Here is a 14,258-nt window from a genome sequence, read left to right on the forward strand (position 1 = left end):
AGATCTGGACATGTTAGGAACATGAGCACATATGTTCATCACTCTCTCGCAGTGGAACATCCTCACTTATCCTCCATTTGTTACAGATGTGTTCTGAGAACATATGACTACTCTGGGGTCACAGCTGATAAGTGGAGGAGACTTTTGTTCAGAACTGAACACATTAGGAGAATATATCAATTAAAAATGATTGATACTTTCCATTTTGATGCAATGAGGGTTTGGGAAATATTTTATAATTTTGGAATATATTAAGCAGGTTTTTCTTTAGGGAAGGGCATATAACAGCTTAAAGAAAAACAAAAAAGAATGTACCAAAATTAGAAAATCTAAAAGACAGGGATAATTTTCTTGATATATACAATGATCAAAGCTAAATCAAGATCAAATAAGCAATGTAAATAGACAGATAACCCCTAGAGAAATGGAACCACTAATTAAAAGTCTTATAACCCACCCCCAAAAAGCCTAGGGCCAGATGGCTTCAGTGCAGAATTCTACCAGAATTTAGAAGAAGAATTAAAACTAACATGCTTCAAATTATTCCACAAAATAGGAACAGAAGAAACATTGCTGAATTCTTTTCACATGGCCACAGTTACCTGGTACCCCCCAATACAGGAGACCCAATAAAGATATTACAGACCAATTTCCATTATGAGCATAGAAGCAAAAATTCTCAATAAAATATGTGCAAACCGAATCCAAAAACACTAAAAAAAAAAAAAAAAATCCCACCATGATCAAGTAGGCTTCATTTCAGAGATGCAAGAATGGTTCAGCATATGAACATGGATAAAGTAATTCACCATATACACGAAACTGAAAAAGAAAACTATATGATCATTTTTATTATATGCAGAAAAGGCCTTTGATAAAATCCAACATCACTTCATGACAAAAAGGCCTGGAGAGACTGGGGATACAGGGGACAAACATTCCTCAACATAATAAAAGTGATTTTTAAAAAAATTTTTATCAGCTACCATCAACTAAAATAGAGAGACTCAAAGCAATTCCACTGCAGTCGGGAACAGGACATGGCTGTCCACGCTCTCCACACCTATTCAATATAGTACGTGAAGTCTTATCCAGAGCATTCGACAACTGAAGGGGATCTAGAGGATACAAATAGAAAGGGAAGAAGTCAAATTACCATCAGGTAACTTTGGTGGGAAATAATAATAAAGAAACCTTGAAATGTGGGATAAGCATCTACTCAGCTTACCTGGTGTGAGATCTTTTTGGAAAAGCCCATGGAAGATTAAGTGTTGCAATTCATTTAGGGAAATAAGGAAGCGACAAATATCTAGAGTTCAAAAACATATTTTTTATTATAATATATGCTTGTCAATATACATAGAACCAAACAGCGGAAAGAGTGGACTCTATTGATTTATTTATTTATTGGTGTGTTTGTTTGTTTGTTTGTTTGTTTTGAGTTTCCCTGTGTAGCTTTGGAGCCTGTCCTGGAACTAGCTCTTGTATACTAGGCTGGCCTTGAACTCACAGAGATCCTCCTGCCTCTGCCTCCTAAGTGCTGGGATTAAAGATGTGTGCCACCACCACCTGGCTCTATTTTTTTAATCCTTTCATTTCATTTTTTTTTATTTCATTTTACATTCCAACCACAGTTCTCCCTCCCACTCCTCCTCCCACCCCTCACCTCCTCCCTCCATCACCTCCTCCCCCCAGTTGACCCCAGGCCATTTCCTATGGTGGGATACCATGCTCAGGCTTACTGCATGGAAGAGGGGCCGGGCCCTGCCTCAACCTATTGTACTGGGCAATTATAATCTCAGTAGTGCTCATTCATGCTCTGTTTCTTTAGGAAAGCTGACAGTGAAACACAGTTCCTCTGCCTCCGATTTTCCTGTGCAGGTGTTGGGATTAACCCAATACATCTCATACACAAAATTAAGTAAAAAAGAATAACGATGACAGCAAGAAAGAATGTCACAAAACAGTTAAGCCTGGCTCTACTTTTTAAAACGTATTACTTTCATTCATCAGTTATACAGTGACATGTTATTAAATGATGTAAAATCATAACTTGGAAAACTTTGAGTGGGAATGAGGGCACAGAAGCACTTTATGCTACATTTTTCTGTAAAATTAAGCATGTTTGAAAAATTAAAATCCATGAAATATAGAAAATAAACTATAATAAGTACTTTGAATATAAGGCGTTTAACACCTTCAAATAGAAATTATACTAATCTAGGAAAGCAGTGATAGAAGGTTCTCCTCTAGTGTCCATGGCCTCACCAGCCACAGATAGTGGTACAGATTGACAATACCAGGCATGAGTTCCCACCCACTGATCGGCTCTTACACCCAAGTAAAGAGCTGTTGGTTATCTCCAAGATAAGAGTCCCACTACTGCACATTGACGACATCTTGGCAGGCTTTACAGCTGGCTAGGATATTGACTGATTTTTTTCCCCTCTATTGGTAGCTTAAATAACTCATTCAATATTATGAGGGCTAGTCCTCAGGAAGCAGGTTAGTTATAGCTCAATTCCCCCAAGTCCTGTGTCTGAAGGGTTTGGTATCTTCAGTGATTGGGTCTTACTTTCAAGCTGTGGAGGAAAGCAATAGCTTTATTGTTTGGGGAGTTTCAGGGTCTCCTCTGACCACGTGAAGGGATGTTTCCCATACTGGGAATTGGGATTTTGCTAGGTAGTCTATGGTTTGGGTAGAGCATCATTACCCTGAGTGGTGTAATTTCATTTAAATTATATGCTATATGTGTATTTTTCAAGTAAATGCAAAACAATATTGTTTTATCATGGTATTTTCAAGCATCTTTTTTGTTATTTATTCCCCCTGCCATTCTCTCTGCCTTACCCTCTCTCCTCCCGCCACAAATTAAAACCCATCCCATTTTCCCATCTCCCCCCTTCATAACACCCATGCCCTACTATCCTCCCTATCGAGCCCTATCTCTCTTACCCTTCTCTCGTAACACATTATACTTTTTTTATTTCCACATGTCTGAAGTGGTTACAAGTTACACTCTGACATCTAAAGATTTGGAGGTAGGACCCACAAATAGAAGAGAACACGTGACATTTGCTTTTTGTCTTTCTTGGTCTGGGTCATCTCCCTCAGTACAATATTTTCCAGTTTACCATCCACTTACCTGCAAATTTCACTATTTCACTTTTCTTTACATCTGAATAACATCTCATTGTGTTTATGTACCATGTTTTCACTACCCATCCATCAATTGAGGACATCTAGGTTGCTTCCATATCCCATACTGTATGTGAATACAACAGTAATGTATATGGCTGACCAAGTATCTATGAAGTAGGATTTCCAGTCCTTTGGGTGTATGTCAAGGAGTGGCATAATTGTGTCATATTGTAGACCTACTATGGTGATTTGGGTGAGAATGTCCCCCATAGTCTCGTGTATTTGCATGCTTTGTCCCCATTTGATGACCTCTCAGGAAAGGGTTAGGAGGTGTGGCCTTGTGGGAGGAGGTTCTTTGCCTTTTCAGAAGCCCTCAGCAGACTCAGGCTTGTTATCTCTCTCCCCCTCCCCCTCTCCCTCCCATTCTCCCTCTCCCCTTTCCTCCTTCCCTACAGATCAGAATGTAAAGGTCTCAGCTACCACTCCAGCATCATGTCTGCCTGCCACCATGTTTCTGCCATGATAACAATGAACTAAGCTTCTGAAACTATAAGCGAGGCCCCAATTAAATATTTTCCTTTGTAAGAGTTTGTCTTGGCCATGGTGTCTCTTCGCAGCAACAGAACACTAAGACACCCACTTGTAGCTTTTTTATACATTTCCACACTGATTTCCCTAGTGGCTGCACTCGTTTACAATCTCACCAACAGTAAAGGAGGGTTCTTCCTTCCCCTGAGCCCGCATCAGCATTTGTTGTCAGTTGCTTTCTTAAGCTTAGCATCCACCTGGGGTAGAATGAACCTCAAAGAAGTTTCAATTTGTATTTCTCAAATTGCTAATGATGCTGAACACTTTTGAGATATTGCTTAGCCATTCTTAATTTCTCTTTAAAGAATTCTCTATTCAGATCCATGGCTGGTTTTCAGCTGGGTTGCTTGTCTCTTGGTTTTACTTTTATTCTTATTTTACTTTTTTTAGTTCTCTGTATATTCTGGATTTGAGGAAAGGGCGCTAAATCGTCCCACTTTGATCAGCATCACAGTGAAAGGGAAATGGCATACTATCAGGATGGGCAATTGCCAGGCCCAGTTCTGCCTTGGACTCCAGTTTTCTCATCTGCACATGAGGATGATGGGATTCCAGCAGAGCAGATGTCCTACTACAGATCCAATAAGGAACTGTGACTCAGCTAAGGAACAGCTGGTGGCCTGTGCATGACCCTTATCACACAGGCTTCCTGGGGATGGAACTGCATGGGTGGCTAGAGCACAATGTCCTGTGCTCGGACCTTAGAACAAGGAAAACCTAAGACATTGCCGAAAAGGTTGCGCCAACATTGTCCTGCTCTGTAATCTAAGCATGCACAGGGAGCTGGACATGTGATATCAGGTTCCCATGCAGCCATCTCCTCTAAACAATACTCAGAAGGAACACAATAGCTCTTGTATATGTTCACCTATCTAGGCAAATGTCACCCATTTTAATTGGGTTATGTGTTTAAATTATTCAAGAACTTTTCCTTTACCTATTAGAAATCATTGCCTATGATTAGGTTACCATATTTCTGCCATTCAGAATGCTGATTCCATGCATGACATTTAACTGTGAATCTTTTTTTTTTTAACTTCCATGGATTTTGAACTTATAACACCGGCACAATCACCTACTACTTGTGATCTACAAGTTCCTGGAGGTTTCATTTTTTTTTTTTTTTTTAAATCCCATTGGTACTGTCTCTAAATCTTTTACATGGTAAATTAAAGATTTGTAATCCAAAAATATGAGCAAAGTTACCAGGTCAATTAGTAAGCTGTGTATGGAGCAGACACTGATATTTTCTCCAAAGAGCAGGAGAGGGTGCAGAAGCAAGCAGACACAGTCAGCAATGTAAACGGCTTGTGTGTGTGTGTGTGTGTGTGTGTGTGTGTGTGTGTGTGCATGCGCGTGCATGCGTGTGTGTGTCTCCTAAGAGGCCACAATGAGAACATCAGATCCTGTGAAACTGAGTTGCAAGCTGTTGTGAGCCACCCAATGTGGGTGAACCTAGGTCCTCTGGAAGGGTGGTAAGTGATCTTAATGGCTGAGCCTCTTTTTGAGCTCCTGATAACAAGCAATTTTGTACTAGGCTATGTGGTTGTGATAAGCCACAGTGCTTAAGATGAATGATCCTTTTTGGTGTGATCTTAGGTTTGGTTTGCCAATATTTTATTAACCAATATTCTTTTCTCCTTCCCTTTGCATAGTACTTTTGTAGTGTATTAGAATTTTAGGACGGAAAGAATGAAACTGTGTCTCAAGTTATCCTCCCTGAAGATCTTCTGCAATACTTGTCTGTGTGCACACAGACTAACTTTAGCCAGGCCCCACGCTCCTGTGGTATGCTCACACAACAATCATGATGAAGCAAAGACGTGAATGTTATATTGGAACCTCCACATAGCAGAAAATCATATTTCTACACAAAGCAGAAATGCTCTCTTTGCTGTCTGCATCAATAGATTGATCAAGACACAAGCATTGCTGAATATTCCCCAAATGCTATTTGGAGTACAGCAGTTTAGCTCTTCATAGAAAAATTTCCCACTAATAGTAATGCGTTCTTTCAGTAAATTTCATAAAATGAAGTAGGGAAACCAATATGTCTCCTTCTTTTACTAAGTCACTGTTGCTCCTGAAAAACAAAGCATGTTAAATATTTCATATCCTAATGAACATCTTTGTGACTCGCCTGATGCTCACTTCTCAGCCTACATCATAGGCAGGTTTCTCGAAAAGGCTGCGTTTGCCAACCCCCCCTTCATGATCAAAGCCACAAAGAAACTAGGAATGAAAGACAAAGTTTTGAGCTATTATAAGGCCCCCAGTGTTTCTCTTCCTGGCCAGGGCTGTTTTGCTGTCTGTGTGCATCTATGTATGGGCTTAGGTATCTAGGACTATAAAGAAAGACATTGGGATTTTGACACAGGTTACATTGAATCTATGGGTTTCTCTTAGTAAGACAGCCACTTTTGTAAAACGTAGTCTGCTGACATGCTCATAGAGTGTCTGGACCTCTAGTGCCCTCTTCAGTTTACTTCTTTGGTACTTCATGGTTTCCATTGTAGAGTTCTTTGACCTTCTGTCCATTTTCCGTTTGGTTCCACAGCCTAATTTTAAATTGGGTTGTTTATTTGTTTAGATTTTATTTAATTAATTAATTTATTTGTTTTTAGTTCTTTATATGTGCTAAATACTTATCCTCTGTCAGATGTATTGGTTCTGCTGGCAAAGATTTTTATCCCATTCTTTAGACTGCCTCTTCTCTCCATTGGTCATTTTCTTTACTGTGTGGAAGTTTTTAAATTTCAAGTCATGTCAACCAGTCTTATTCTTTGGAGATACTGAAACTCTACTTATAAAGCCCTTACCTGTGCATATAAGCGTATTTGCTAACTTTTTCTTTTTTATAAATTAAAAACAATCTTATTTTACATGTCAATCCCAGTTCCCTCTCCCTCCTGTTCTCCCATACCCCCGACCAACCCCTCATCCCACCTCCTATTCACTCCCTAGGGAGGGTGAGGCCTCCCATGGGGATCATCAAAGTCTGTCACATCATTTGGGGTAGGGCCTAGGCCCTCCCCAGTGAACCAGGCCCTCTGAACATGGGTGTCAGTTGGGAGGCTTGGGCAGTCTATGAGGCCTCTGGCAGTAGAACCAGTATTTATCCCTAGTGCATGAATGGATTTTGAGAGCCCATCCCTATAGAGGGATACTCCCTCTCACTAACTTTTTCTTTAGCAGTTTCAGGGTATCAGGTCTTATGTTGAGATCCTTGATCCATTTGGAGTGGAGTTCTATATAAGATAAAAACTAAGACTCCTCTCTCTCTCTCTCTCTCTCTCTCTCTCTCTCTCTCTCTCTCTCTCCATGTTGAAACTGAAGTTCTCTAGAACCATTTATAGAAGACACTACCTTTTCTCCAATGTAATTTTTTGGCATCTTTGTGAAAAATTGTGCAGCTGTATTTCCATAGAGACGTCTTAGTGCTCTATTCTACCCATTAGTCTAGGCATCTCTTTCGTGCCAGTACCATGCTGTTTTTATTAATATGGCTCTGTAGCATAATATGAAACTGGATATGGTCATACCTTCTGCAGTATTGTTTTTTTGTTTTGTTTTGTTTTTTTGTTTTTTTTTGTTTTTTGTTTTTTGTTTTTTTGTTGTTGTTGTTGGTGGTGGTGGTGGTGGTGTTCAGGGTTGTTTGGCTACTCCTGGTATTTTGTGCTTCCATATAAATTTTGAGATTCTTTTTCTTAAGTCTTCATAGAAAGACCCTGGCATCGTCACTAGGGCTACATTGACTCTCTGGACTGCTTTTGTAGGACAGCGATTTTCACAAATATTAATCCTGTCAATCATAAGCATGAGGGCTTTCCTTTTGGTGTCTTCCTTCCTTACTCAGTATCTGACAAGTTTTCTTATGCAAGTCTCTTATTTCCTTAGTTAGGCTTATTATCTGGATTGTCTTTATGTGGCAATTGTGAATGGGATTGTTTTCCTGGTTTCTTTTTCAGTATGAGTGCAATTATAATATAAGAAAGCTATTGATTTTTGTGTTATTTTTTGTATCCTTTCACTCTGCTGAAATAATATCAGCTCCAAATGTTTTTGGTGGAGTCTTAGGCTCTCTTGTATATAGAATCATGTCATTTGCAAATAGGGATAGGTCAACTTTCCCAATCTGTATCCCCTTTTCCTGCCATTGTATTGTTGTAGCTAAGTCTTCAAACATTGTATTATCTAAGGGTAGAGAGAGTAGACACGCTTGTCTTGTTCCTGATCTCATTGTAAATGCTTTGGGTTTTTCAACATTTAGAATTATTCTGGCAATAGATTTACTGTTAGTAGCACTTATTATGTTGATGTTCATCCCTATATTCCTAGACTCTCTATGGCTTTTTCATGATGGATGCTAGATTTTATCAAAAAGCCTTCCCTGCATCTAATGAGCCAACAATGTGATTTCTGTCTTTGAGTCTACTTATACAATGGTTAGTAGTAATTGGTTTAAGTACATTGAACCATGCCTGAATCTCTGGAATGAAGGCAGTTTGGCTGTGATGAATGATATTTTTGTATATTCCCTTGGATTTGGTTTGCCAATGTTTTGTTAATAATTTTTACATTGATGTTCATCAAAGAGCTAAATCTGTAATTTTCTTCGTGTGTGTGTTTGTGTGTGTGTGTGTGTGTGTGTGTGTGTGTGTGTGTGTGTGTGTTCATCTGGGCAATACTGACTTCATAAAAAGATTTTGGAATCCTTCCATTTCTATTGTACATAGTAATTTAAGTATATTAATGGTATCTCTCCTGTGAAGTTCTTGTAAAACTGAAGCGAATTCATGCCTTCTTTGGCTTTTTTTTTTTTTTAAGGTTGGGAGACTTTTTATCACCACTTCAATCTTACTGCTTTTTTTTTTTTTTTTTTTTTTTTTTTTTGAAGTCAGTGTAAATTGTTGATTTCATTTTGGATTAGTTTTGGTATGTTGAATGCATCAAGAAATTTTTCTATTTCTTTTAGATTTTCCACATTAGCAGAATAAAGGCTCTTAAAATATGCTCCTCTGAGTCTCACTGGTATCTGTTATACAGTCCCCATTTCTACTTTTATTAATTTAGAATTTCTCTCTGTAACTTTTGGTTAATATGGATAAACGTTTGCCAATCTTGTTTATCTTTTCAAAGAATCAGTTCTCATTACAGATTCCTTGTATGTTTGTTCCTGTTTCTATTCATTATAAGATAATATCGATCTTTTTAAGGCACACACTCATATCTATAAACTTATAACTGCCTTTGCCATACCCCAAAGTGTCTTGCTTTTTCAGAAGTTATGGAAAATTTTAATTTCTCCCAGATTTTTTCAAAGACACATTGCCCATTGAAAAGTGAACATTGTTAATCTTCCTGTGGTTGTATAATCCCTTGATAGTGTTTCCAACTTTACTCTGATGAGATATAAGAAAGTATTTTGTTCTTTTGAGTTTGATAGAATGTGGTTTTGGAGTCTAAATCATGATCTGTCTTAGAGAAAGTTCCATGGCATCCAGTAGTGTGTACTAACTTCAGTTGTATAGATGACTATTATGCATATTTGATCTGCAGTTGTTTACACTAGAATCATGTTGATTTCCTTTCTAGATGATCTTAATACTGACAATGCAGAAGAGAGTGGGGCTATTAAATTTATATGAAGCATTCTGTTCTTTTATGGCCAGTACTAAAATTATAGTAAAAGGAAAAAATAAAAACTCATAATTCACTTCAAAATGACAGAGAGTTTGAGAGGCCTGTGTCTGGAGATTCTTCCAAGGGCGTGATGGAAGGGCATTGAGTCACTACTGGACTCCACGGTTTTTTCTACTGTTCCAGCTTGTATTTTATGGAAGCTGGGAGCTTGGCAGCTTGAAAAGTCAGTTCTCAGCATTGGAGCTGCCTTTACACTGTAACCTTGCCTCCTTTGGGTATTAGATCCATTGCATGCCCCAGTGAACTTTCAGCCTGTGGATCTGGCAGGTTCCCATTCATTCTAGAAGACTTCCACCCAGAGACAGCATATGCCCAAGCCGTGGGGTGACACATGAATATGTCAGAGAGTGAGAAAGTAAACAGAGCAATGACTCTCCACTGGGGTTGAAAATGGAGGAGCCAGCAATGTGAGGCATACATATATTTCTCAGCAGTATACATCCTGCCTGAGGGAGAGGCTGGGAAAGCCTGGTGAACTAGTGGGACAAACTAACTAGACTCAGAGAACTCAGAATGATCTGCAACAAAGCCTAGATGGAAGAGAGGGAGCTGCAGTGGCCTAGCAAACTGCTCCCAGTCTCCACAGGAGGTCACAGGTGATGGGGCTCGCTTCTTGGTAGAGCTTGGGAGCACTGATCATTGTGCTCTCCATTGCTCATGTATTTTCTTTTACTTGCAAGGTTTTAAATGGCAAAGTTTTAATGAGTGTTTCAAATACAAAAGCTTTTCATTTTTGAGATTATAATACATAAATGTATTATAAATGTAGTCCTCACCATGGATCAAAGTGATTACTTTTTGTAACAGAGACCATTACAAAAGATTACTAACAAAGCAGAGTTGTGGGAACCAGTTCCAACCCATCCATCTATAGTATGACTCCTAACAATTAGGTCAGTTTTTAAAGTAATTTTTCTTCTACCTTGGGAATATAACTTGCCTATACTTATGACAATTATGAGGACAGCATGTCTGTTATTTAAGTTTGTCCTAAGGGTTTTTTCTCTTATACGATGCACTATATCAGGACGTTTTTCATCATCACATCAGTTTTCCTCTTAAGGCACCATGGATGTTGTGTTCACCTCTATCATTGTGATACATTATGAGATACAGCAGTCTATGACAAATGCTATTGAGTTCTCTTCTGATGTGGAGTCACGATCTTTTGCTCATTCTCATTGGACTTGTTCTGATTTTCTTTCTGAAAACATTGAGCTCTTTGGCTTTATCTTCACCTTGTGCATAGAGCACAACACAAACTGTCTTTGATCCCTGATCAAAATCCATTTTCTAATGCATTTTTATACAAATCAGATCTCCATCAAGAATTCCTCCTGGCATTGTCTCAAGGGAAGGGCATGGAGAGATGGAGAAGTAAGCAAGAAAAGGAAGTCATTTGCCTTCTTGGTAATTTCAAATCTTTTGACTGGCATCTCTGCTGAGGAGCCAGTTATCTTAGACTTGGGACAAAGAGATCAGATTAGGAGAAGCTCAGAGCTCCTAGGTAAAAGCCAGCATCCTTGTGTTCTGTTTGGTGACTGAGCACCTTTATCCCCTTCTTCTCATGAGAACGTGAGTGGACTTCACTTTAACTCCTTCCACAAAGCATTCTTCCAAGTAAACTAGCATTTGGGGATATACAGGCTGAAAATGCTTTTTCATGCACCTTCTCTTAGACCCCTGCCCAGCTGGTGTGAGGACATGCAGGTTCTCTGCAGAGATGTTTAATTCTTCTGTCCTTTTCCCACACCACTGTCTACCTGGGGAAACTAAAGGGCAGACATATCAACAACTCAGGATCTTCCCACAGCTGCAGGGAACTGCACTTTTACAGGAGGTGCACAGTCTCCCTTGGCATCCGGTCCCTTACACTCATGGCATTCTTATATGAACACATCCACTAGTGATGACAGACATGACCAGTGCCGCCTGAAGCTGTTCCTCATATGTAAAGGACTTCCCTCACTGAGTGGTACTATGGTTTTTAGATGATTTAATGAAAATAATGAAATTAGGAAACCAGGTCCTTTCTCCTTGTTCCAACAGTCATTCCTGTCTGCAGCCAAACATAGTGAATTTCTCCCACCCCTGAAAAGCCCTCTACAGCTGCCTTCCTCTTGAGATGCAGCTCCGATGCTCATCCCACTGAGGACATGGACCACAGGGCACTCTGGACTTTGACTTTGCTGCTCTCCATCCTGCAGATGATGGCCTGCCATGCCGCACTCATGGGCTCTCATCAAGCCACTAATGAAAGGGAACACGGGGGGCGGGGACGGGGGGGGGGAGTTCACACAGGTCAGTACAAAGGTCAGGCATTTTAGGGTTACTTACATGCAGCTGTATCTCAGTTATTGTTATTGAAATTTTCTTTGGAACCCTTAAATTTGCCTTCTTTCCCGTGTCTTATTTTAACCTTTGCAAATAGGCCCTTTGAGAGGAGGCATGTGTGTCCATCTCATTTTGAAAAACACACATGTGCACAGCATGTTTGGGGCACATCTAACTAAGGGTGCAGTGCACACTTGAACTACTAAATCTTGGACAGGCCCTGGTTACTCTTGTGATCTCTGCCTTGAATTTCTTCTGGAAACATCATGTGATGATCTTGAAGTGATGATAAAAATTTTCTAGGACATGTAGGGGTAAGACAAAGATGCCGATGACATCTTGTGTCTGTCGTCTCTAGGAATATTGACAATATCCCCTACTGAGAAGAAGGCAGAAGCCAGCAGGCCAGATAAGTAGGGACGGGTGAGGGCTTCGGTGACTCCAGCCACATCTATGCACCCAGCAGAGAACATATAAAGCAGAGGTCAGCTGAGCTCTCAGTGAAGGCCCCTCCTGGTGAGATGAAGTCCATCTTCTTCAGCCTTTCTCTGCTCCTCCTTCTGGAGAAGCAAGCAGCTTCAGTAGGAGTCTATGGTGAGTGCAAGGAATCACCTGGCAGGAAGGCACTCAGGGAGAATTAGGGTGTTCTGGCAGTGACAAGAACCCTCCACAGGGTGATCTTGATGGACTTTGACTCTTTTCCACCCAAATGTACATGCCTTGTGGGTACCTCGGCAGGTTGATGGGGAAAATTCTAGAGTAAGACTAGAAAGGGGACTGTACAGAGAGTGTAACTCAAACATTCTTGTTATCAATTACCAGGTGGGACAAAAGGACACTTGCTAGTAAAAAACACCCCCCGTTGTATTTACCCAAAAAGGTAATTTTCACTATGAGCCCCAAGGAGCACAGGAAGATGCATCAGAAGAAAGCATTTTGTGCAGACTAAGCAGCATGCCTGTAGCCAAGATGTTGCTGCTGAAGTTGGGGAGACTCAGAGTTCACAGGAGCAGACAGGGTTAAACGAAGACATAGTTTGTGATGAAGAAGACAAGATTAACCAACAAAAATCCCAACTTCAATCCCAGTCACAGATCAAATCCCAACCCCAAGTAAAATCTGGTGAAGCCCAACTGAAGTCCCAAACAGGCCAGCTAAAGACCCTAGGCCAGGTGAAATCACAAATCAAGCTGAAGTCCCTCAGCGCCCCTCTGAAATCCTACCAGGCACAACTAACTCTCCAAGAAGAGGCTGCTCAGCAAATCAAGGGCAAAGAATATGCCCTGGATGAAGACCGGGCCCAAGTGCATCAACAGCATAAAAAGATCCACGGGCTCAAAAGAAAGCTTGGCTGGGCCAGGAAAACAGCAGAGTTCTTTCCACATTTTAGACAGTACTCCCAAGCCTATGATGGCTATGCTGTGCAGTTTCAAGAGCAAATACAGGGTGGAATTCACAGAAAGCATGTCCATCAAGCTCAAGGGATGTGCTACTGTCCAAGAGGAGGGGTAGTCCTATATCAAGATGTCTTCACAGAATAACACATTCATGAATCAGTCAAGGACAAGGACACATTTAGAGGTAAGTGTCTTACCACACAGCAGAGACATCTACCCCAGTGTTTATAGCTGGTACACGATGAGCTTCCTGGTTCCATTACAGGATTGGTGGTGAGTCCTACAGCAAAGCATGTGCTGCATTGCAAAGTTTATGGAGTTGAGCTCCATTCCCTGGTGAATCGAGCTCCCAGTAGAGGCAGTGCAAGCTCCCTGAGCTGTCAGTTTGTCTCAGATTCCTCTGTTTAATGCATCTTCTCCATACATTTATTTTACACATGTGTAGCATTAATGCTTTGAACATGTATGTAAATTTAAGTTGTACTTTTGTAACTTCTTATGCTTTGAATTCATAAGACTCAATTTCTTGCTACATTGTTACAAAGCATTAAGGTTTTGTTTCACTTACCCTTTAATGGTCTTCAATCCCTTTTAGGGTTCCCTTATCCTTTAGAGACCTCAAATCCACGTGGTTTTTCCTCTATCTTTTTTGAATATGTGAGGTAAATGAGTCCCAAGGACCATTGTTGTTTGTGATGCAGGAACTGTGACAAGGTAGGCACTGGGGTAGTACGGAATCAGTTGCAGGGAATGTTTGCTCCATCAGGAGAGAAATCTGCAGCTTTGGGAGGAAAACAATGTAACCTGCATGGTTGCATCAATGGGCACTTCCTGTGAAGAGAAGGAAAACAACAGAATCTGTGGTCCCAGTGACCAGTAGTGGCCAATCCCCCAAATGGTCATAACTGGGTCCAAACAGACAATGGACCTGGTCACTCTGGCTTCCTGACTGCTGATCTTCACTAATGTGCATCTCCATCTGTGTTCTCTTGCCATAGGAGTCACCTGACCTGTGTGAATTGTGATGTCTTCAAGAGACAGATGCCCCTGTAGTCCTGTGTGCTTTTGCACGAATGCCATGACCCATCACACTTT

At 40.4% G+C, this 14,258-nt stretch overlaps 1 pseudogene; it reads left to right on the forward strand.

The window, feature by feature from the left end:
• Positions 1–12,287: 12,287 nt before the first annotated feature.
• Positions 12,288–13,307, forward strand: LOC127225250 (seminal vesicle secretory protein 3A-like; annotated as a pseudogene).
• Positions 13,308–14,258: the final 951 nt, after the last annotated feature.

The sequence above is a fragment of the Phodopus roborovskii genome, unplaced genomic scaffold (assembly GCF_943737965.1).
Source record: "Phodopus roborovskii unplaced genomic scaffold, PHOROB, whole genome shotgun sequence".
Taxonomy (NCBI): domain Eukaryota; kingdom Metazoa; phylum Chordata; class Mammalia; order Rodentia; family Cricetidae; genus Phodopus; species Phodopus roborovskii.